At 34.3% G+C, this 26,038-nt stretch overlaps 1 long non-coding RNA gene across 1 annotated transcript in view; it reads left to right on the forward strand.

Moving 5' to 3' along the window:
* The first annotated feature begins 981 nt into the window (after window positions 1–981).
* Window positions 982–26,038, forward strand: part of LOC132489365 (uncharacterized) — a 269,560-nt gene continuing 244,503 nt past the window's right edge. Inside the window, exon 1 of the long non-coding RNA XR_009531854.1 lies at window positions 982–1,147. This is a non-coding gene — a long non-coding RNA (uncharacterized LOC132489365). The remainder of the gene's footprint in view (window positions 1,148–26,038) is intronic.

The following is a 26,038-nucleotide window of genomic DNA, read 5'->3' on the forward strand; positions in this document are numbered from 1 at the left end:
TTTGTATACACATAGAAGATTTGGCAAATCTTTTTCTGATGATTAAGGCCTTGAATTAAAATGTATCTAGCCATGGTAACTTAATTTGGATTCAGGTAGACAATTAAGGTCTACCTTTAAAGCCTGGCTTAAATCTCCACTGTTTCAAGAAGCCTCCTTGAACACTCAGTCAGTTTGTCTCGCCTGCTCTCTTATAATACTCTCTCATAGTCTGCCTTGATTTAAGGTTACTTATGCATACTCCCTACACTCTTGTAAGCCAGGGACCTTCTATCATCCATCTTTGCATATGCTACAACACTTAGCACAGGGTTTTGCCTATAGTATGTGTTCAATAAATATTTTACTGATTGTTAATGTGAGGAGCTGTTTATTGTTCAGGCCACACGGTTTTGAAACACATCTATGTGCAGTCAACACCTTTGAATTTCTTCTTTCAGTGCAACAGCATGGAGAGCAAAGACTAACTTGATAACTCATACTGGAAGCAGCTCAGGGTCCACATGTTCACCACCACCCATTTCCCCCGACATTTCTATCCAGCTCACTCAGACAACAATTCCACTGTGGAAAGCAGGAATCACACTAGCCAAAAATCGTGTTAAATCAATATTTTGTATCATAAATGGAATGCCATCAAACATGGAATTTGGCAGATCATACAGATCAACCATGAAATTAAATTTGACTTCCCCTGAATATAGTGGGTCATCTCAGAAACTTCTTGCACAGGGGAGTTTAAATAAACATAGTAAATCTTTATTCACTACAAAAATAACTAAATGCATTTGTATATAATTTACTCTCAGATTAAGAATATGAATCTTTTACTTTGATTTAAATTTGACCAAGTACATTTTTTCCCTATCTCTTTTCTATAATCAGTATAGCATAAATTCTAACCATGGCCACCGTTTTCCATCAAAACACGTAACTTTTTTTTTTTTTTTGCAGTACGCAGGCCTCTCACTGTTGTGGCCTCTCCCGTTGTGGAGCACAGGCTCCAGACGCGCAGGCTCAGCGGCCATGGCTCACGGGCCCAGCCACTCCGCGGCATGTGGGATCTTCCCAGACCGGGGCACGAACCCACGTCCCCTTCATCGGCAGGTGGACTCAACCACTGCGCCACCAGAGAAGCCCAAAACACGTAACTTTTTAATATAGTTTTTTTAAATGCTTTTCTTCATCCTTTTCTCCCACCCCCACCCCCTAACCCCCACCCCCTACCCCCAACCTCTGGCAACCACTAATCTGTTCTCTGTATCTATGAGCTTGTTTTTTTTTTCTCTTAGATTCTACATATAAGAGGGATCATACAGTATTTGTCTTTCTTTGTTTGACATATTTCACTTAGCATAATGCCCTTGAGGTCAATCCATGTTGTCACAAATGGAAAGTTTTAATTCTTTTCATGGCTGAATAATACTTCATTGTGCATATATACCACAATTTCTTTATCCACTCATCCAATAATGGACACTTTGTTTCTGTACCCTGGTTATAGTAAATAATGCTACAATGAATATGGGGTGCACATATATTTTTGAGTTAGTGTTTTGGTTTTCTTTGGATAAAATCCCAGATGTGGAATTACTGAATCATATGATAGTTCTATTGCTATTTTTATTTTTTGAGGAAACTTCATACTGTTTTCCATAGTGGCCACAGCAATTTACATTCCCACCAATACTACACAAGGATTCCCTTTTGGCCACATCCTTGCCAACACTTGTTATTTCTTGTCTTTTTGATAATAGCCATTCTAACATGTGTGAGATGACTTCTTATTATGGTTTTGATTTGCATTTACTTGATGTTTAATGATGTTGAACATCCTTTCATGTACCTGTTGGTCCTCTATGTGTCCGCTTTGGCAAAGATAGTCTGTCCCTTTTTAAATCAGATTGCTTGTTTCTGTTTACGGCTGAGTCGCTGAGTTCTTTATGTATTTTGAATATTAGCCTCTTTCTAGATATATGATTTGTAAATATTTTATTTAATAGGTTGTCTTTTCATTTTGTTGTTTCCTTTGCTGTGCAGAAGCTTTTTATTTTGATGTAATCACACTTTATTTTTGCTTTTGTTGCTTTTCCTTTTAGTGTCGCATCCAAAAAATCATCACCAAGACCTATATCAAGGAGCTTCCACTTATGTTTTCTTCTAGGAGTTTTATGGTTTCAAGTTTTATGTTCAGGTCTTTAAATCATTTTTAGTTAATTTTTGTGTATAGTATAAAATAGTGGTACAGTTTTATTGTTTTGTGTGTGACTATCCAGTTTTTCCAATACCATTTATTGAAGGGAATATCCTTTCCGAGTTGTATGTTCTTGGTTTTTTGATCATAAATTAATTGACAAAATATGCATGGATTTATTTCTGGGCTCTCTATACTGTTCCAATGATCTATGTGTCTGGCTTTATGACAATACCATACTGTTTTATTTACTATAGCTTTGTAATATAGTTTGAAATCAGGGAGTGTGATGCCTCCCCATTTGTTCTTTCTCAAGATTGTTTTGGCTCTTCAGAGTCTTTTCTGATTCTGTACAAATATTAGGATTTTTTTTTCTTTTTCTGTGAAAAATGCTGTTGGAATTTTGATAGGGATTGCATTGAATCAGTAAATTGCTTTGGGTAGTTTGGACATCTCAAGATTATTGATTCTTCCAGTCCATGAACATGGTGTCTTTCTCCATTTCTTTGTGTACTCTTCAATTTCTTTCATTGATGTCTTGTAGTTTGCAATATACAGGTCTTTTACTTTTTTGGTCACATTTATTCCTAGGTATTTTATTCTGTTTGATGCAATTGTAAATGGCATTATTTTCTTAACTTCTCTTTCTGATAGTTCATTATTAGTGTATAGAAATGCAACAGATTTTTGCTTATTGATTTTGTACCCTGTAACTTTACTGAGTGTTTATTAGTCCTAAGAGTTTTTCGATGGAGTCTTTAGGGTTTTCTATATATACTATCATGCCATCTGTAATTAGTGACAATTTTACTTTTTCTTTCCAATTTGTATTCCTTTCACTTCTTTTTCTTACCTAATTGCTCTGGCTAGGACTTCCAATACCATAAATAAAAGTGGTGATAGTTGTTATCCTTGTTCATTCCTGATCTTAGAGGGAAATCTTGCAGCTTTTCACTGCTGAGTATGATACTAGCTGAGGACTTGTCATATATGACCTTTATTGTATTGAACTTTGTTCCTTCTATACCCACTTTGTTGAGGATTTTTTCATAAACTGATGTAGAATTTTACCAAATGATTTTTCTGCATTTATTGAGATGATCATATGATTTTTTATCCTTCATTTTGTTAATGCAGTATGTCACATTGACTTATTTGCAGATGCTGAACCATACTTGCATCCCTGGGGTAAATGCCATTTGATTATGGTGTACAATCCTTTTAATGTATTGTTGAATTTGGTTTTCTAATATTTTGTTGAGCATGTTTTCATCTGTGTTGATCAGGGATATTTTCTTTTCTTGTGGCATCCTCATCTGGTTTGGGTATCAGAGTAATGATGGCCTCATAAAATGAGTTTAGAAGAATTTCCTCTTCTTCTATTTTTTGGAAGAGTTTGAGTAAGATTGATATTAATTCTTCTTTAAATGTTTGGTAGAACTCACTAGTGAAGCCATTTGTTCCTGGGCTTTTGTTTGTTGGGAGGTTTTTGATTACAGATTCAATCTCCTTACTAGTAATCAGTCTGTTCAGATTTTCTGTTTCATCATGATTCAGTCTTTATAGGTTGTATGTTTCTAGGAATTTATCCATTTCTTTTAGGTTGTCAAATTTCTTGGCATATAATTGTTCAGAGTAGTCTATTATGGTCCTTTATGTTTCTGTGGTATCATTGTAATATCTTCTCTTTCATTTCTGATTTTATTTATTTGAGTCTTCTTGCTTTTTTTTTCTTGGTGAGTTTAACTGATGGCTTGTCAATTTTATTTCTCTTTTCAAAGGACCAATTCTTTGTTTCATTGGTCTTCTCTGTTGTCTTTTTGGGCTCTATTTCATTTATTCTGAGCACATTGTTTCATTTAGTATATATTTATTATTCTTCTCTAATCTTTGTTATTTCCTTTTCCTTCTATTAACTTTGGACTTTGTTCTTTTTTCTAGATCCTTGAGGTGTAAAGTTAAGTTGTTCATTTGAGACTTTTTTCTTGTTTCTTGAGGTAAATATTTATTGCTATGAACTTCCCTCTTAGAACAGCTTTTAGTACATTCCAAAAATTTTGGTGTACTTTCATTTTCATTTGTCTCAAGGTACTTTAAAATTTCTCTTTGATTTTTTTATTTGACTCATTATTCAGTTCAGTAGCATGTTGTTTAATCTCCACATTTTTTTTTAATCACAATTGCATAAAATTCCAACCATGGCCACTGGTTCCCATCAAAGCATATATATTTTATGGTATCTGAGGGCCAAGATTTAATTTTGGAGAATAGTTAATATTAATATCATATGATATTTATTGTAATTAATAAAACTATCTATCATTGTCAGACTTATAAAGAGAGATTGTAGTATAATTGACTGTATTTTATCAAACATGAGAAAACAAAGGCATAGAGAATTTGCCAATGGTCACAGAGCAGGGATAGTGTAATGTCAGGTGCATGTCTTTTTATTCTGTTTTTAGGATGTTGAGCCATACCATCTGTCTGTGAGTCTCTGACTATTTATTATCTGAAACTGGTTTGCCTATCATAATGTCTTAAGCAGAGTCCTGAGTATCCCTCAAATACATTTCATTTGTATCTGAAATATTTGTAGACATTTTGGAGTATTATGTCTGATATCATAGGAATTTGAAATGCATCAAATAAAATGAAAGCACACTGAAAAAATATAACTTCATTGACCTTCTCATTCTACCAATAGGTTTAGTGAACTTGCCATACATTTAAAAAGAAGAATTTATGGTCTAAACGACCCCTCCCACTTTACCCAATTCATGGAATTTTGACTAAAAGTACCATTGAATTGTACACTTTAAATGGGTGATGTGAATTTATGCTATGTAAATTATATTTCAATAAAGGTGTTAAAAAATAAGTATACTTCCTGGATTGCTGCAAGTGAGTAAACATATGCAAACACACATAAATTGTTTAGAAAGTCACCCAGATGTAGCTATTCAAAGTGTCATTTTAGACCAAAGGTTTGAATGCTGGAAGATAATTTATAACTCTTCTGGTTGCAAAAACTAGAGACCCAGAGAGGTTGTATAATCTGGCCAATATCTCACAGAGAGTTAAAGGCAAAGGCAGGTTTTGAAGCCCATTCTCCTACACAGATGAGAGCAAGACTTGTAACTTCAGGTTCTCATGAGTTTACGGCAATGCCCATGAAATGGGCATTGCCCCATGAAAAACATTGACCATGTTTTTCATGGTCTATACATCTTCTAAAGTTTATGATCTCTCAGTCATATTGTAGTCTTATGCTTAAAGCTGTCAGATCACTTGGTACTGGCCCCAGAACCTAAAAGTACCTAAATGAAAAAGGCTGAGTCTAAATAAATATTTCTGTGGGAAAGAAAAATGCTTCCTTTTCCTTTTCTTAGTTCTTATTTAATTAACCTTATAATTCATGTCCTTTGTTTTAAGCTATTTCAAGTCATTTTTGGGAATGGGTATAAGCAAATTTGAAACTTCAAAAAAATGAAATTATCAATCATAAACTTGGTGTTACATTGCCTACTCTGTTGATTTTCTCTGAAATTAAAGGTTGCAGATACTTAATAGTATTAAGTCTGCACTGAAGACTTGTAAAAACTGCCTGTATGCTAGAAGCCATTTTTGAATTAAAAATTTTTGAACTTTTATCTGTAAACTGACATAGATCACTATACTTGGAGCAAGTATCCATTTCATTGTACCATATTGTGAATGAATTCACTATAATGGAAACAATCTTTTTTTAACCTTTATTTTTAGCTGTAGGTCTAATTTCGCTTTGAAAAATATGGGCTTCATATTTGCAGCCAAATGAACTTCATGTTTGCAATAAGAAAGATGTGCTTCATTATTTGAAACAATAACCCATGTTTTACTGAGAGACATAAAAGAAGGCTGAAATGAATGGAGAGACACACCATATTTCAATATAGAAAGAGAATTCTTCAAAACCTAACTTCTTCCTAATTTCCAGGTTTAATTCAATTTTATTCTAGATCCTAGAAAGTTTTTTTCCCCTTAAATTAGATATTTTTAAGTTGACCTGAAAATATAAAAGAGTGATACTAGACAAGAAAATAAGGCAGGGGGGCAGGTATCAGAGGAAAAGTGATATGTAATTTTAAAAAACCCATATTAAGTATAATAATAAAAAATATGTACTGGCATATGGATCAATGGAAATAAAAATGGAAACCAGGGGAAAAAAGACCCAGTATTGTGTATATATATATATATATATATATATATATATACTAGATTTTTTTTTTTTTTATCTTAGTTCCCCGACCAGGAATTGAACCTGTGCCCCCTGCAATGGGAGCATGGAGTCTTAACCACTGGACCGCCAGGGAAGTCCCAATATATACTAAAATTTAAGTGAAATGGAAAGATAAAAAAGAGCCACATCCTCTGGAATGTGCTTTGGATAGCAGGAGAATAAATATTGTCTTTCAGACCCTGCCCAATATTTTCTCCCCTTCTGCTTATAGAGGTGTTAGTGGGAAATTAATTCAAGCAAAGGATTTAATACACACAATTTGAAGCCATTTTAAAGACAAACTCTGATTCCAAAGCTCTGCCTGTTCTTTGGCCCCAAGTCTAACTTGGCCCCAAGCTAAATCCATGGGACCAAGTTAGACTTCCCATTTAGTTATGAATGCTATCTTAAGAAGAGGACCCTGAGATAAGTATTGGAGTGCAAGTAGTTGATTTGGGAGGTAATCCTAGGAAATACTGACAAGGGAATAGAGAAATAAGACAGAGAAGGAAGGCAGCCCAGAAATTTTTTGTTGTTAATCACATTGCCATTGTGGGCAAATGGAGCCTGATCTCGCTGGGAAAATCTGGGAGCTGGTGTAAAACATGCACCTAGACTCTTCTATTCCAACCCATCAAGGGTAAGAGAACTTGGGTATTTATACAACAGTTATTTGTCGAGGGATGCTGGGTTGGGAAAGGGGCAGGCAGTAATCTCTGGATACTTCCAACCTTCTGCTCCCATGGACCAAACAAACTTTCGTGGCCAAATAATGCCTCAGGCAATAAATCCAGGTGTTGGCAGCTGGAAGTCAGGCCAGTAAGCTCTGAAGTGCTAAGGGCAAGGGGATATAATGAAGAAGAAGTAGCGTGTCTGATACAAGAGCCAGTACTCTAGGCATTTGCTTTGCACAGCAAAGAAATTAGACTTTTTAGTTTTCCTGTGATAACTTGAACTGAAAAAAGGTGGTGAAGGACGGTTGATAATTGCTGAGCTCAGGAAAGACATATGACAGGTGAGAGAACTCAGCAGGGAGAAAGCAACTGGCATTTGGGCAATCTAAGGAGAAATCTTTGTGACAGTGATTGGAGGGTGCTGCTGTGAAATTTTAGACACAGTGCTGTTTTATGATGAATCTTAGGGTGTTTCCGCTTCCATGTTATACTCTCCTTCAATTATCTCCAAACTTTCAGTAAAAATCTGTTATGCATAATAGCCCTGTGTTAGCAGTGCCTTGGGAAATATAGATGAAGGGACTGTGCCCATGCAGAGAATGAAGCTGTGCAGAGTGGTGATGAGATGGTTAGAAGTGGTTGACAATTGAGCAAGATTTTTATGTGAGGTGAGCACCAGAGAATGTAAATCTCCACAGGAATCCCTGGAATATTGGGAAGACTGCTAGTAATCGTGTGACTTTATATAGATTTTATTTTAAAAAATAACCCCAGAAAGCTACAGGACTTGATTCTGTCTCTACTTAAAATTTTAATATATTGCTTATTACAAATTTTTGCATTAGTTTTGATTTTTTAAAATATTGCATCAAAATATTATTTATCTTGATTATTGAGGTTTTCTTAGTGCCTCCTTAAATTTTGCCCTGCAGGTAAACTCCTCACTCATTTCATCCAAGTTTTGGTCCCAGCATAGGGCTACTTAGGTCATCTGTAAAAGATAGTATTATAAATTACTGGGGAAAGAAAGTGGTGGTGGGAAAATTGATTTATCTATTTAAAAAAATATACCCTAAGTTCATTCTTTGTAGCAAATAAATTTTAAAGTGTTAAATAAATAAAATTAAAGTATAAGAGAATAATATTAGATCTCAGGATACAGAAGTAATTCCTACACATATAGCATAATTGAACTACATAACAACTTAAAACTTCAATTTGTTTCAAAAAATGTGAAAGGTAGACAAGGAAGGACATTTACAAAAAATATTTTGAAAGGACTAAATCATCAATATGTTAACTTGATTTTGGAAAAGTAACTTTGAAGTTTGAATAAGGATCCTTAAAACTGTCTATACTCCTTAATACAGAAATCTCACTGCTAAGAATCTATTCCTTATGAAATAGTTGAAGATGTGGCCAGAGGCTTATGTATGAATGTAGTATTATGTAGGGTTATCAGCAATAACAAAAATTCTTGAAAGAATCCAAATATCAAGAACTACAAAGATGGTTGAAGAAATCACGGCAGAGTGATAGGATGAAACATTATACAAATATAAAAAATATGCTTTTAAAAGATTAACTTTTGTCTTAAAAAAATATGCTTTTAAGAATATTTAACCTGGGCTTGAGCTACAGCAGTGTGTCCACATGGCTGGGGATGGCATAGCAGAGGAGGTGCCAGGAACATACGTTTGAGTTGAGATCATTGCCATGGAGACTACAGATGACTCAAAGACAGAGACCCCTCTTCCAAAATTTTCTGGATTTTAAGTCCTAAGTTCTGTGCAAGATTGTTAAGGAGCAGAAATAAAAGGTGACTTAAACTGTATTTCTATCAAACCCTAGGGAGTGAGTTTCTACGTCAAATGTGATTTGATTTAGAAAAATAAATATATATCACATAAGATATATAATCTTTTAGTGATGGGATTATGGGTGATTTTCATTTTCCTGTTTATACTTTCCAACATTATATTTAAGAATGTATTCTTGGAGCAAAGGATTTTTGTATCTCAGCTTATCACTGTGGCATATTTACCAGATGTTTAGGAAAAATGTCTTTCAAATAAATATAATTTTTTGCTGTAGGGAAATAAAAGCCTCAAAAAATGGAATTATTTTTTCCCAGTAATTTTCATATTTTGATAGTAGAAAGCCATATAAGCATAAAAGGGATTGAGAGGGCAGAAGTGTATTCTATGCTACAGCAAACAAATGTCATGACATGCTCTTTGGAATGAACTTAAAGATAGTTGATTAAAGATCATTTTCTGCATTTCTTATATGGTCAGTATTCACTCACTTCTGTATGAAGCCACAGGTTGTAACAGGAGCACGGAACTGGATATCAGGAGACTGAGAATCTAGTACCCCTTCTATCACTCCCATCAAAGAGATCTTGGCCACCGTTCACCACCTTTGTTGATTCTAAAAGGAAGGATTTTCTGTAGGTATTGATTTTTGGTTGGGTCTCTGAAATATTTGCAAATGTGAATCTTGATTTACTAAAATCTTAGGTAGAATTCATCTTTGGATCTGCCCATTTGGAGCTTACAAAATACATGCCAACCGATGATTGTATTTTATTTAATCCTTGGTATCTTTGAAGCTGGGGACATAAATGTTCACAAGAGAACCAACCTCAGTATCTATAAAAGCAACATGTTTTATATATATATATATATATATATATATATATATATATACACACACACATATATATATATATACACATATATATATATGACTAACCTTTTCATGTGAAGACAATTGATGGTATTTTTCTTTTTTTGATTGATGGCATTTTAATGAGCATTTTGATTCTAGGCATGCCATGGCCTCAAAAACTAATGTACTTTATGAATAACAATGAATCTAGTCAGTACAGTACCATCATGTCATTTGCTCAATGGGAATATCCAGTGCTGTACCACAAATGTTAAATTGTTCTTCCTTAAAGGAGGTGACATCATGCAAGAACTTCAAATCCAGTATTAAATGATTCTTTTTTTCTTTTAATTACAAACGCAGCATCCCCTCCCTGCTTTTTCCCTCATGAGTTGCTTTTTTTTTTGTCTTGACTCCCTGACCCAACGAACTTAGTGAATCACTGGGTGCAGTTTGCTATTTGATTCACAAGATATATCGACTGGCAGACTCATATATTTTCTCCCTATTTACAAACAAAAACCAAAATACAGAAAGAAGAAGAAGGGAAGACAGGAATCTTTAAAAATTTTATTGAAACATTATCATTTTGTTTGGGCACAAAGATGAATAGCCTAGAGCTGTGAGCTAAGGAAAAGGGGAGTGGCCTGGGGGGCACACTTTGGATATGATGTCACCTTTCAGGTGGCTTTCATTTTCATGCCTGGGAGACAAGCATCTTAAAAAAAAAAGCCGGCTATTGCATATAAAGTTTAGAGAATTGAGTATTGTCTACTAAAGCAACAAGATTTATGAGAGATGTCTGGCTCAATTGCATTAGGGAAAAAAATGATTTCAAAAAAATCACTTCCCTGCCTTTTAAAATGAAAACCATCTGCAATGAAAAATTTTAAATGATAAATCTTCTCCTTTCACACTGCTACTGATAAATGGTTAGTTTTCTTCCTCTTTTTGGAGGGGACGGAATAGATATATAGGAATATGTGATATTTGTGTACACAGACCCTTTATTAAATGTCCGTATACTTTTTTTCTGGAATTTTTAATGACTCTAAGTGGTTTATTATTATTATTATTATTATTATTATTATTATTATGTGATATTATGAGAGCTATTGCATGGAAAATCCGGACTGTAACTTTTTGGAGTTGACATTCAATAACATTTGACCTTTCTTACCTCTGAAGAAAATATTATTCTGTCTCAATAAATATAGTGATTCCAGATCCATAGGGTATATTTAAGTCAAGGTCTGTTCAATGTAATATTTTAAATTAGTCAATTTATACAAGCTTATATTTATATTGATGTTAAACATTCAATCATAGATGCTTTTTATAATGCAGTATACTTTTCATTTTGATAAAAATCTACAAATTCTAGCATTTATTCAAAGTGTAAAAGAAAGAAATAACTCCATAATTATCATGTGCTCACATACACATGGGTGTGAGCAAACACAAGCAGGGGGGCAGTGACTGAAGTAATAAAGCTGCATGTTAGCTTCTCTCTTTTTTTTTTTTTGTTCTCTACTGTAAAAGCATTTAGGCAAGTGTATGCATTGTTTCATTTTACCCAAATCCTGACAAAGGGTGAGAACCTAATAAATGGCAATGACAATTCACATAAAATCATTCTATATATCCTGTGACTCTCAGTTTATTAATCTAGAGTGCACTGAATCTCATCTGGCTTACTGTGAAGCAGTAGGGAGTAGAACTATCTGTAATGGTGGTTTCTCTTCCTTTCCTCAAATATAGGGGCACCCAGGCTCCTTTGGAAACATGCGAGTTTAATTGGAAATTCTGGTGCCTACTTTACTAGTCATAAACTAGGTAATTGTTTCCTAATGCAACCTGGCAGTGCCATTGAGGGCAGATTATACAGAGCTGCCATCCTGAGGTGTTCTAAACAAGTGACAAATCATTAACAGCAAGTCTCTGGATCTCCCTGAGTGAGCTCTGTGGCTGCCACTGGAGGGAAACAAGACCAGAGAGGAGCGAGGGAGATCTGAGTAGGCAGAAGCTGCTGCATTAATGACTGGCATTGCCAGCACTGTGTGCTGCAGATGACTGCGGCATCTTCACTTTCACCTTATTCTCAGAGGTGTTGCTATGGGTACCATCTCAGAGGTGTCACAGGAAAAAAGAGCAGGAGGTAGACTGATGAACAACATAGGGAAGTAAAGGATATGCAACAGCATAGCAATATGAAGACATCCTTCCCATACAAACGAGTGTGTTGCATACTTCGATAGGGACCCATTAAATATAGAGGATGGCAGACAGGAGAGTTGGTTGAATTGTCAACAAATGACAAATAAAAGGTGCTTTGGAACTATTTTATGGCCCCAATTATCCATAAGATAATAGTAGTACTGGACCTTTATCACTCAGGGTACAACCTTTGTCACTAAAGTAATTTATGAGGACCTGGGAATTGTATGCATGTGTGGTATATGGGTGTCTTTGTGATATGGAAAGACTTGGGAAAGCTGTTCATTATTTTAAAGGCTATGTTTTTCTGCACTCTTTTCAAACTCCTGCTCCCTCCCATGATCAGAGATTCTATGAAGGTGCCAACTCCCTAGCATTTTGACTCTGAAATTAAACGTCATTGTAACCTTCCCTCCTTCAATATGTTAATCATCATTAGCCTAATTCTTTCTCTTTCTCTCTGTCATATGTTAGTCTTTGAATAAAAGTCAGGAAAAAATTATTAGGAGCATTTTAACAAATTGCAGCATTTCAATGATTATGTCACAGTTGTCAGATTCCCTCCTAGCAGAGTTCGAAAAGTGACATTTTCGTAGTCTCCTAAGTTTATTCAACTTATTAAAATAGCATAAACAATGTTGAGGGGGAAAACAGGTTTTCCTACAAACCTTTATTAGTGTGTTATAATCATAGAGTCCAACCATGTATATATTTATAGGGGACATTTTAAAAAATACTCTGGTGGAAATGCAGAACAACTTCCCCTCATAGTTTGTTTGGAAACTCAAAGTTCATATTTTATGGGTCATGTGACATTCAGCCTTTCCAAACTGGCTGGAATAGTTTCTGTAGAGATATAGCTAGAACTTTTTGTTTTGTTTTTGTTTTCTTCCCTTTTCTCTTATTTATTTATTTTTTTTACTTTTGCTCTCCCATTTTAAAATCATGGTAGTTGCTCGGAATGTCAACCAAAATAACATTCATAATCTGAAACCATTGCCCATTATTTTCACACATATATCATATAACTGTCATTGGAAACCAAATTCTGGGGTGATTTGACCAAACTCTTGGGAGGCTATTGCAGATACTTTTCTATAAAAAAAATATGTTTTTACTAAAATCATACAAAAGGACCCTTGGCCCTGACCCTACTGCATATTTATTTTTTGTAGGCATCAATTTACTCAGGCAAAGAAACAGGAGAAGTTCTTAGAGAAAGATGAGGTCCTAACTTTCAGACACTTCTCTTTTTCTGCTCTAACTTAAGGTATAGATCGTTGTTAGAACTAGAAGCAGATATTTATGGGAAAATGAAATTGAATTTGACTAAGCAGCAAGAGCTAGGACAGTTTAGAAAAAATAGAGTAGACCTAGTCTTTATTTATTAATTTGTTCATTTATTCAGCACTTAAGGAACAGCTCTCATGCACAAGATACTATACTTGGCAGAGAGAAACAAAGACAAACAAGAGACAGACCTCTCCCAAGGAGCTTGCATCTAGAGGATGTCATCTTTAACTAGCTTATTTTATAATGCTGTGAGTAGTGTGTATGTATACTAGTGTGATCTGAGATGTTTAGAAATGAGTGAAGTAGAGAGGAGTATAATTCACAGAAGGACTTCCAGAGTATCAAATAAAAGAAATTATTTAGTTTTCAAAGGATTTTCAGGTATAAAAAACAACTTGAAGTATTAAACACAAGATGAGCACAATGAAGGTAGCATTACAAATTTATTGTTAGACAACATATATGGGAACCAATGTAAGGATTGAGAGAAACTTGGGATAGATCTCCAAATTTGGGACTTTGTTACTTACATATTACTATTTCCACCTTGAGAAGAAAATGTTCTTTGCTAAAAGGCATTAATTATTCCTGTGACTTGTGCCATCATGGAAAGTAAGCTTTATGAGGTTCTTACAGTCGGTCCTGGGTTTGTACTATATGATTTGGACATTTTCTGTAGCAGATTTTCTTGAAATCAATTATTGTTTTTTATTATAAGGTTCAAAATAATTTTCCTTCCAACTATGATGTTGAGTTGCATCTAGTCCAGCAAGAATAGTATTGGGGAGGAATTGTTTGTTTTGAAAAACTCAATCATTAGTCAGTTAACTGAAATTCTATCACTAAATTTGGCTTTTTTGTTTTGAATTTCTCTCATTTTCCAAGATTTAAAAATTGTCTGGAGATAGTGGAAACATTTAGGGTAATATAAAGTTACTAGTTCAGCACTTGTACTTGCTGAACAATTAATAATGCCCCCTGTCATTATTAGTGACAATAAAAGTAACACATATTAAATCTTGCAAGATAGCTAGAGGCCATCAAGTCATCCTCCTTAATACTACAGATTTTAGTAAATTTTAGAAAATGATGCAGCTGACTTAAAAGTTGAATTTGACATATTTACAACCTCCAAATATATTACAAGTTGATTATAAATTGCTTTAGGATTTTTTTTAATAAAAAAGAGGTCAGCTTTTACTACAATGTAAAATTTAGAGCCTTTATTGAAATATGTCTTCAAGAAAGCTGCTAAAAATTTTTGTGAAACCATTCAATATACAAACACTTGTAAAGGACAGTGTATCTCTGTATACATACATATGTATATAAGTGTGTGTACGTGTATTTATACATATTTATATAAAACATGTGTGAATACACACTCTCATATTTATCTGTACATATGTCTGCCCCTGCATCTGGAAGAATATCTTTGTGTTTGTAGAGAGCTGGTCCAGTGTTCATATCCAAATGCAAATTTTGACTCTTCGAAGCAAATTTTCATATTTGCATGTCTTCCTTTCTCAGTAGTTTTGCCAGTTGGTGTATTTCTTTGCTTATTTCCACTTTTTCTTCCTCTGCAACATCCCCCATGAAGTGGCGCTGAAAGATCACGTTAGCACAGTTCCATGATGTGAAATACCACAAGTCTGCAATTTTTCAGTCTTGAGAGCATAGCTGGGTTGAGAGGATGGAAATCTTTCAGTAATTATACCAGTTTGTATTCGTCTCACATTTGGGACCAAATACAAATCCTATCCACTCTTTCTCCCTGTGAATATTCATAAAAAACAAAGTGCCAATTCTGGGCTAATCATGTATGGAACCAAACATGTTGGTAAGTCCTAAGTATATACTGTATGTATGTATACATAAGAATATATATATTTATATACACTAATTTTGCTTGTGTCCTCCTCTGTGCAATTTGTTTGTTTAGTATAGGGGTTGCTGTTATAATGTGTTAATAAGCTGCTGAAAGCTTGGCACCTATTACTTGAAATGACAGCTATGTTAGAGAAGCCTATTAACACTCATAGCAGCAGTTCTGCAGCTACTAGAAATGAATTTCAAAGAAAGTAAATGAACAAAAGCAATTTATATCTCTAAGGAAAGCAAATACCATGCCCAGAACCATATATATACTTTGGAAATGTACAGTATATAAAATGAAAAAACAAACCCTCTTTCAGTTAAAGAAACAGCGGAAGAGAACTTTGGAGAAAGGAAAACTGCCTAAAAGATTTCCAAACAACCTTGAAGACATAAATGTTAAAGACACCAAGCATAACTTCCTCTCTTTGTTTCTATTGTATTTAAGCTAGAACCATGTCAAACTTAGTTATAGGAATAGAACAGTATAGGTAGAGGAAATTCACTTTTCTCTCTGTGAGAAAAATTTAAATCATCTGGATTTAGCTCAAACTTTTTCTTAGTCTCTGAACTTAGGAGGATACCATTCGTTATTGTTCTCTGAGGCAGGACACTTTATGAGTTAGTTCACCCTGGCTTTGAACTATTTTACTTACTTTTGACTGTCACTGAAATTTTACAAGATTGCTAAAAGTCCTGGTTAAACCTTAGCCATGATAATAAAAATGTGATAAGTTAGATTGGGAGTAGGTTTTTTTTTATGATATAGCCTGTGTGTGTGTGTGTGTATGTGTGTGTTGGGAAGGTTATATGCTGATATTGGAGAGAGGATAGTTCCATAATTTTAAGCTAAACTTAGATTAAACTGTTAATTTTTAAGGCCCTTGCTTTTGAAACCAAGTGAAAGGAAAAACATCCAAAGACTTTTACATTCCAACTTACACACAGAACTTAGAAATTTTAGACCACTTTCAGTGTTTGTATAAAACTATGAGCCAAAGGTTATAATAGGCAGTTTCATCCCTAGAGTAACTTACATTATCACCCTTATCTCTTTAATATTAGGATTGCAATGTCTTGGACACATAGTAGTACTGTCTTTGAATTCATAGCAACATCTTTGTATTATCTGTGTATTGATCCTCTGCCCTCTAAAAATAAATCTTGAAAAGTCTTTGGGAGTGATAGAAAACAGGTGTATACTCTAAAAATCTGCATAAATGTAAACTCAAAACCATTCTCTGTGTGTGTGCGTGTATGCACGCACACGCACATGCATGTGTTCATACACTAATAAGGCTTAAGTTTGGTACAGATTATTGTAATGTCAGAGGAAAGAGGTGAGCAGAAAGGCAGTTCTTCTGTCACTGAAACTCAAGGCAAAATATGCTTTGAATATTGTACAAATGGAACTTCAGTTTTCCAGATAGGGAGGCACTATAATTGCCCTTTGAGACACTAACTAGAAATGCTCTTATTTTAAGTTCCATTAACCAAAACTTACTTTTACCTGGCCCTTCTAAGACTCAACAATACAATGACAATTGATACTCATTATGATTATCCTAAAGGGACTCAATTAAGGTAAATTTTTGCTTTTCAAATTACTAATAGTTTAATTATGCCCAGTCTTGTTAGTATAAAGTGATTTTTAAAAAATGGATTCTAACATCTTAATAATATATAATTTGTATATGATATAGATAGTAACTCTACTATTTAGAGTAGTTGAATAACCCAAATACCCTATTCCATGTCTAGTAGAGAACAGGCCTGACTTAAATGAAGCCGCATTTATTGGAATTTTCTAAAGACTTGTATTCAGAAATGCCAGTTACCGGTTGTTTGTGAGCAGCCCAATATTATAATATTCTGAAATTGTCTGTGAAGTAGAATCTGGTCATTCCAATGATAACAATAAAAACAAAGACTATGTAACATTAACATTTCCAATGGTAAGAATTAATTTTATAATTTTACTTTTTAAAATGATTATTTAAGACTTTTATTAAAAATATAACATGTATATGGAAAAATTTATGAAGCAAGTGTGTATAGTTTAATGACTTACCATGAAGGAAACACCCAGGTGGCCACCTCTCAGATGAAGAAGTATCAGTTGCAGCATCTTAGAAACTTCTTTTGAATCACTGCCTTCCCCCGCCTCCCATCACAGTAACGACCATCCTTACTTCTTTTCTTTTACTTTTATCACCCAAAGTCTAAGTTTAGTTTTATCTGCTTTTTACACTTACATAGATTCAGTTGTACAATGTGCATTCTTTAGTGTCTGGCTCTTTATAAATTTCCATGTTTTTACAGGAACTGTATAATATTTTATTGAATGGATGGGTATTTTGTTACTTTTCAGTTTGAAATGATTTCAGACAATGCCACCTTAAACCTTTTACGTGTTTCCTGGTACACATGTGCATGAGCTTTTGTTGGGTAGATGTCTATGAGAAGAATTGCTGAGAGATAGGGTATATGCATGCTCAACTTCAGAAGATAATGTCCATCTGTTTTTCAAAGTGGCTCTACCAATCAATTTACACTTCTGTTAGAAGTATTAGAGAGTCTTGATTTCTCTACTTCTTTGTCATCATTAGTTATTTTTAATCTTTGAAAATAATAGTCATTCTTGTGGTGTTTTACTGTGGTTTTAATTTCCTCTTCTCTTATTAGTAATGGGGTTGAACACTTTATGTATGTATTGGTTTACTTTTTGTGAGAGGCAGTCTTTTCTTTATTGATTCATCACAGTTTTCATTTTTTAATGTTTTGTAAAGGAGCCTATTATTAGTTATGTGCTCCAGATATTCCACTGTGTGGTTTGTCTTTTTACCCTCAAATTAGTGTATTTTGATGAACAGGTAATCTATTCAAATTTTTTAAAATTTGGTCACTTTTTTTTAAGTTAATTTTTCTAGATATTCTATTTAATCTAAATTTTCAAATTTACTGGCATAACATTGTTATTATCTGTAGCATCCATAGAGAAGTCATTTTTAAATATTGATATTGATTATTTATGCCTACCATTCTTTTAATTTTATCAGTTTTATCAGCATTTATCAATTTTATCAATCTTAAAAAACAAATTTGATTTTACTGATGTTCTCTATTATACATTTGTTTAATTTGCAATTTCTCCCCTTTTCCTTATGTACTTCCACCTATTCTCTTTGGGTTAAATTTCTGTTCCTTTTGTAATTTAAAAAGATGGATGTGTACTTCATTGAGTTTTAGTTTTTCTTCTTTTCTAATATATGCATTTAAAGCTATAAATTCCATTTACAAATAACTTTAGCAACATTCCATGATTTGAGAGGTCATAGTTCATTATCATTTAGTTCAAAATATTTTCTAATTTCCATTTTTATTTTACTTTCATCCATGAGTTATTTGAAGTATATTGCTTAATTTTCAAACATATGGGGATTTTCTAAATTGCTTTCACTTATTTCTAGTTTATTTGCATTGATATGAGAGCACATATTCTGTATGGTTTCATTCTTTTGAAATTTGTTAAAATTGCTTTATGACCCAAGAAATGGTCAGTTTGGGGAGATTTTCCTATATGCTTGAAAAGAATGTGTATTCTGAAATGATGGCCATGTTTAAATATGTTTATGATCATATTGTTAAATACTTCTATATAATTTCTAATTTTGCCTGTGTGTTTTATCAAGTTATTGAGAAAAATCTTTCATTATGATCATCCATTTGTCTATTTGTTTAGTTTTGTGAGTTTTTTCTTTATATATCTGAGGCTATGATAAGGGCATAAGCATTTAAAAATGCTATAATTTCTGAATTATATTTCTAATCATTACAGTGTCCCTCTAGGTCCATCCATGTTGCTGCAAATGGCAAGATTTCATTCTTTTTTATGGCTGAGTAATATTCCATTGTGAGTGTGTGTATATATATGTATATACATGTGTATATACGTATGTGTATATATATATATATATATATATATATATATATATATATATATATATATACACATACATACATACATACATACCACATCTTCTTAAGCCAGTAATCTGTTGATGGGCACTTGGGTTGTTTCCATGTCTTGGCTGTTGTAAATAATGTAGCTATGAACATTGGGGTCCATGTATCTTTTCAAATTAGAGTTTTTGCTTTTTTCCAGATATATACCCAGGTGTGGGATTGCTGGATAATATGGCAGCTCTATTTTTAATTTTTTTAAGGAAACCCCATACTGTTTTCCAGAGTGGCTGCACCAATTTACATTCCTACCAACAGTGTATGAGGGTTCCCTTTTCTCCACACCCTCTCCAGCATTTATTATTTGTAGACTTTTTGATGATAGCCATTCTGACTGGTGTGAAGTGATGCCTTATTGTGGTTTTGATTTGCATTTCTCTGATAATTAGTGATGTTGAGCATCTTTTCATGTGCCCATTGGCCATCTGTACGTCTTCTTTGGAAAAATGTCTGTTTAGGTCTTCTTCCCATTTTTTGATTAGGTTGTTTGTTTTTTCAACATTGAGTTGTATGAGCTGTTTGTATATTTTGGATACTAACCCCTTGTCAGTTGCATTGTTTGCAGATATTTTCTCCCATTCTGTAGGTTGTCCTTTTGTTTTGTTGATGGTTTCCTTTGCATTCTTTTTAATCATCTCACAATCTATGTCTTTAATTGAAACATTTAGTCCACTTACATTTAACATATTTATTGATATATTTGGCTTAAATCTACTATTGTTTCAAGTGTTTCTATTTGTGCCATTAACTCTGTGTTCCTTTTTCTCCTTACTATTTTCTTTTGGAGTAATTATTTTTCATAATTTTACTTTGATTCTGTTGGCATAGAAGTTATAAATTCATTTATTGTCATTTTGATGATTACACTAGAAATTACAGCATTCATCCTTGACTTAAAAATTCCTAATATTAATTGATGCTCTTATCCTCTTCTTGAATAATTTAGTTTCATTTACCCTCTCCTTATTTTATATATAAATGTAAATGAAAAAATTTAGTTATTTTTGTAGTAAATATTTATTAATATCTACTCTAATATTTGTGTTTTGTAGGTTTCCAATTTTTGCTTAGTTTCCAGGCTTCCACCTAAGATTATTTTCCTTCATATGAAGAAAGCCCTAGAGTATTATTTATTGTAGGTCTGTTGCTGACAAATTCTCTTAGTTTGTCTGAACTGTATTAAGCTCTTATTCTAGGTAAATAATTTTTATTCTAGAAGAATAATTATAGAAAACTAGGACTCTAAGTTGACGGAAACTTTTTTTCCTATACCTTAAAGATATTTTTGCATTATCTTCTGGCTTTCATTGTTTCTGTTGAGAAATAGGCTATAATCTGCAACTTTTCAGTGGTTTTGCTATTATATCTCTTGGTATAGCTTTCTTTGTATTTATTTTTGTGGGGTTCATAGGGTTTCTTGAATCTATGGCTTGATATTTTTCATCAGTTTTAAAATGTTCTCAGCTATCATGTCTTCAAATGTTGCCCTTGCTTCATTCTCTTTCTTTTCTTTCTCAGACTTTGAACTATATATTTCAAACTGTAGATCTTTTAACTGTGGCATCTATGTCTAACCAGATCTACAGGATCTATACTGAGTCCTTGTGAGTCTGTTTCTAATGTGGTTTTTACTATTTTTAAAGTTACATTATTTTTGTCTGTCCATGTCCCTGGTTAGTTTTTTTATTGTATGTGAAAAATTGTTTACAGAAATAATATGAAAACTAGGATGATATCTTCTAGATAATATTTTATTTGCTTCTTCCAGATGCCTGGAGAATATTCTGTAGAAATTTTCATGCAGGGAAGTTAATCCAGTGTCTGATATTGGGATTCTTTAAAGCTGCCATACAGTCATTCTAAGGTCTTATCTAATTCTAATTTACCCTTGCTTTTACAGTATAGCTTTTCTAGATCCTAACCCAAAGCAGGGGGAGTTCATAGAGCCCCTTTCCTTGGAGATCCATGGACTCTGATACAGGTCCCTTATACTTAACAGGCTTCCCCTTCTTAAAATTAACAGATGCCCTCGGAGGAAAAGGGGCCCTCAAAATACACTCATCTCCCTGGGTCTCTGTTCTTCCCTAGATCTTCAACTGATAAGTCTTTGCTACTTTAGTAGCTCTCCTATGCCTTTAAACACATATTTTTTGATGTGTATTTTGTTCAGACTCTGGACTTCCTCAGGAGGTGGTTTAATCTGAATTACCTGGTCTGCTATTACTGTAAGTGGAAGTATTCTCCTTACATTTGTCCTAAATCTTTCTCAGTCTTTTATGAGTTTGAATAGTTTATGGTTAAAGTTTAGATTAAATTTTATTTGGGAAATTATTGATTATTTATACAAAGTAAGCTGGATCATATATGTCAATATTTTACATCTTGTTGATCTGAGTCTTAACCATGATGTGTCACTGCCTCGGGTTCAGAAGCAGATACTCTGATGAATATTCTTGTGAATGTTTTTTATTGGGAACTGTTCCTGGGAAAAACTGATAGGGACCTAGAAGAGAAGGATGCAAGATCCAAGAATTGTAACTTTGACATAATCATGCAGAGGGGCTCTGAAGACCATGTTGGTCACACCTCAGAAGAATTGAAGTTGGGGCAAAAGAAGCTAGAATATTTTGACCCCTGTATCTCTCAGTCATTGTTTAAGGGATGTCCCCAAGGTGACATAAATATGTATACTTCCTGCTTTCCAGTTACAAATGCAGAGACTGTTTGCAGTAAAAGCACACTGGAAGCTGGTATGCATCTAATTAGTAAAGGAATCTAAGGAGATATGTGCAGAGTAATGATAGTGGCTGCAATAACTTATAAGGTTCTGTCTTAATGTAGGTCCATGGATGCAATTCAGGGAGTCCACAACTTCAATGGGAAGAAAATATACTTGTATTTTTACTGACCTCTAATAAAATTTAGCATTTTCTTTAACTATGTGAGTAGTAATATTATCAGTACCTGCAAAGCAGTACTTGTCCCTAAGTAGCACAGGACCTAGCACATAGTAAGTAAATTGCTCAATATATTTCACGTCTTTAAAGGTATAAAATAAAGAATACTGAAATTATGTTAAAACTAGTCTCTGAATTATCCACATTTCTAAAGTGAACCTTCTATAATTTGACTAGACTGCGAACATGTTGCTATAACCTCTGATCATCCAGTATGCTATTAGGAGTATAATAACAATCTAGTTTACTAGTCAAAGATATGATGAGGATTAATTTCAGAAGAGAGCATATGCCCAGAGATTTCATTAATATTATATAAAAACATCATTACTAGTGTGGGGTATTTTCCTTATAATAATTAAAAACAAAGAGTCCCTGCATTTTTCTTCTATAGTCCCATTCTGGGGTCACTATAGAAGAATGGATTAGAGGGTGGATGACAGTGACTTTAAGCACTTATTATCTATGATTCCTTAGATTTTATAACAAACTCCATGGCTCCATATATTTAGGAAGAGAAAGAAAGGAGAATCACTTAAAAAACTTGCTCTAACATATAATCAAGCATTTTTAGTTAACCTTTATGTTGTAGTTTGAAAGAAGAAATTTTTTAGCTAATTAACAATGGACATTTTTCTAAAATTAATACCTATACAGGGAAAGTAATGCTGTCCAGAACCAGAAGTTTTAAAAAAAATCTAAAACTCCCTTTTGAGCCAAATATCAACCCCAAAGTCAGAGATAAAGAATCCTTTTCAGGGCTTCCCTGGTGGCGCAGTGGTTGAGAGTCCGCTTGCCGATGCAGGGGATGTGGGTTTGTGCCCCGGTCCGGGAGGATCCCACATGCCACAGAGTGGCTGGGCCCGTGAGCCATGGCCGCTGAGCCTGCGCGTCTGGAGCCTGCGCGTCTGGAGCCTGTGCTCTGCAACGGGAGAGGCCACAACAGTGAGAGGCCCGTGTACCGAAAAAAAAAAAAGAAGAAGAATCCTTTTCTGTGTTACTCCAACATTACTTGCGGAATATAATTTTATATCAGGAAAGCTATCTTGGATCCCACCTAAGGCAATTTCAATACTGAAGAGCCCAAACATAATGTTATAGACCTGTCAGGTCGTTGGGATGGTTTGGCACCATAAGAAAGCAGCACAAATAGGCTATTAAGTATATTTGATTTATTCTACTTCCTTCCTGATATGAAATGTGCCTGTCCATTTTATGGAAAGCCACCTTTTTCTTTAAAGTGGTTACTTCTAGCTTGATGATCTTTTTAAAACTATGGAAAGATTCTCAGAAACTTGGAAGTTCTGTGAAGACTCATCCCTACTGATTCATCTGTCACCTCAAGTTCATGTTTACTTGGGGTTAGTATTACCTTCTTAGAAAGACAACTCCAGTCATTTCCAGAACTTAGTAACTAAATCTCAATTACATTCCTAGCAGACTCTCATTTCTTCCTGAGCTTTGTGTATTCTTCTCTGGGCCAGGAGCTTCCTCGTATATCAAAGGCAGCTTTTTGTAGAGAAGGGAGACGTGAAGGGGCAGAGGAGCCTGGAACATGACCCTGTGTTACTGCTTCTGCTTGAGAAAGCTGAGAAGTTAAAAACACTCACTAAATAATTCCCTTTAAATCAGAAGAAAAATGATTTTTTACAGTTAACAGTTAGATGCAAGATGATTAACGTTTTCAACCTTGAGGGCAAACTCTGACTGTTTAGTATGAATTTTTTATTTCTGTGTTTCAAGTGAAAAATATCCTGGGGTCCTTTTGAATGTCAAACAATTAGTCCAAATTCAAAATGTATTAGGTTAATTGTATATTTTTAATCTAATTTTAATATTTTTTGACCGTGAAATTGATAAGCTAGCATTTATTTGCTTTTGAAACCTTTCAAAGTTTATAACAATTTTTATCCATTTTAAGTGATATTAATGCTTAATGATAAAAGCCTGGCCTAAGGAAGAGATAACATTGAAGAACTATACCAACGCATGGGGCCAGGGTATAAACTGTCTATCTGGTCTGCTTTCTTCCCATGAGTATGCAGTATATGTTCTGGAATTTAGTGTGGGGCTTTCGCCTCTGGGGAACAATTGACTCAGTTATAACTGAGAGAGTAGGCAGATGTGAATGCCATCATTAGTTGTAACACTAGATTTCATAGAAAGACAAAGGGACTAACTTATATGGTCTTTGTATGAGAGAATAAGAGGTAACTGCCTGTTTTTCCTGATAGGAACATAGGGACAGGCCTGAGTTAGGATCCCTTCTCATCTGTGTTACTCTGAGCAAGAATAAATTTCTTCAGATGTTAAATGTAGAAAATAAAACCTACCCTAATATGTGTACCTTAAAAAACAAATCTGGAAGGTTATACAACAAATGGGTAACAGTAGTTATCTTAAGGAGGTGATTTTATTTGTCTTTTACCTTAGATAGATTTAAACATTTTTTTAAACAAGAAAAAATATAACAATCTGGTAGGACTATTTAAGTTTTGATTGTTCTCAAAAAAGTTTTTTATCAATAGACCCCCTTTTTGAAAAGGCATCTTATGTGAAACTTCGTTACACAAATATATGTATGCGGAGCTACTATGCTGACAAAGCCCTATGCCCTGGCCTTGTCTTCCTTCTTCGGGTAACCCCTCAGGCATCTCCATGAAGCTCTGAGCTCCATGGAATAATGACAGAGACCCACTTTGATATGGGTTATTGGAGACCATGAAAGTAAAGGACCTTGAACAATGCCAGCCGTGTAATATTTACTCAAGTAACACTAACTGTTAATGTTATTATTGTCACCAGTTGTTTTTAGACTTCATTCTGGGAGAAAGTAGTATAATTTACAAAAGGAGAAATGAGATAACACGTCCTTTCCTAGAAGAGCGTTTACCAATTCCCAGTCTGTGGTGCTTAACTGGTGAGTCCATTTTGCTGGTCCAGACTTTGTGTTGAGCCTACTGGCCAGTCAGCCAGTGTTGTTGGCTCAGGATTACATAGTTGTACTTTTTCCAGTCTAAGCCATGCAGATAAAACAGTATGGAGGCAGCTGAAGTGTAGGCAGCCCAGGGGTGTGGAGCTTGCTCATATCTCTTCTCTCCACTGGGGCTTTCTGATTGCCTTCCTTAAAAGCTTAGCCTTGCCCTTTGTCTCAAGATCATACTCGACCTTTAGCATAAGAAAGAAGAAGGTCTGGTTTACCATTTGGTGATTCAGCATTGATATTCTGACTTATCATTGATATTCTTGAAACGTCTCCCTCAGTTCTGAAAACCAGGACTCCTACTGTGTGCTGGAGCTGACTTGTATTGGCTCATGGAAATCAATTGTTCATTTATGAGGAATTATGCAAGCTGGCAGATGTTGCATAGTAGCTTGAAATCAGCCATGTTGGGAGTATTTACACCACAGAAATTGGCAAACTCTAAAAAAACAGACTTTTCCCCTGAAGAGTTAGTGGAACATCTACCAGAATATCACTGGTTTAGGCCACCAACCCATGCTCTGTTTCTCATAACTGGATTTTTATTCTTTCCTAGACCAAATTTCCGCCTTCACATCACAAAAAGATTTGGATCCTTTATTCTTGTCAGACTTGACTCCAATGGCAGGAGTTTGATCTTATATCCCAGCTCTAAGCTGGGACACTGCTCTCCATTATCTGCTCACAGATCTCTCCCAAGGCCCATCTAGCTAAGATTTATGAATATATCACCATTGCAGTAGTCCCCCCTTATTTGCAGTTTTACTTTCTGTGGTTTCAGTTACCCACGGTCAACCACGGTCCAAAAATATTAAATAGAAAAATCCAGAAATAAACAATTGATAAATTTTAAATTACACGCTGTTCTGAGTTGCATGATGAAAT

Source organism: Mesoplodon densirostris, chromosome 4 (genome assembly GCF_025265405.1).
Source record: "Mesoplodon densirostris isolate mMesDen1 chromosome 4, mMesDen1 primary haplotype, whole genome shotgun sequence".
NCBI classification, from domain to species: Eukaryota; Metazoa; Chordata; class Mammalia; order Artiodactyla; family Ziphiidae; genus Mesoplodon; species Mesoplodon densirostris.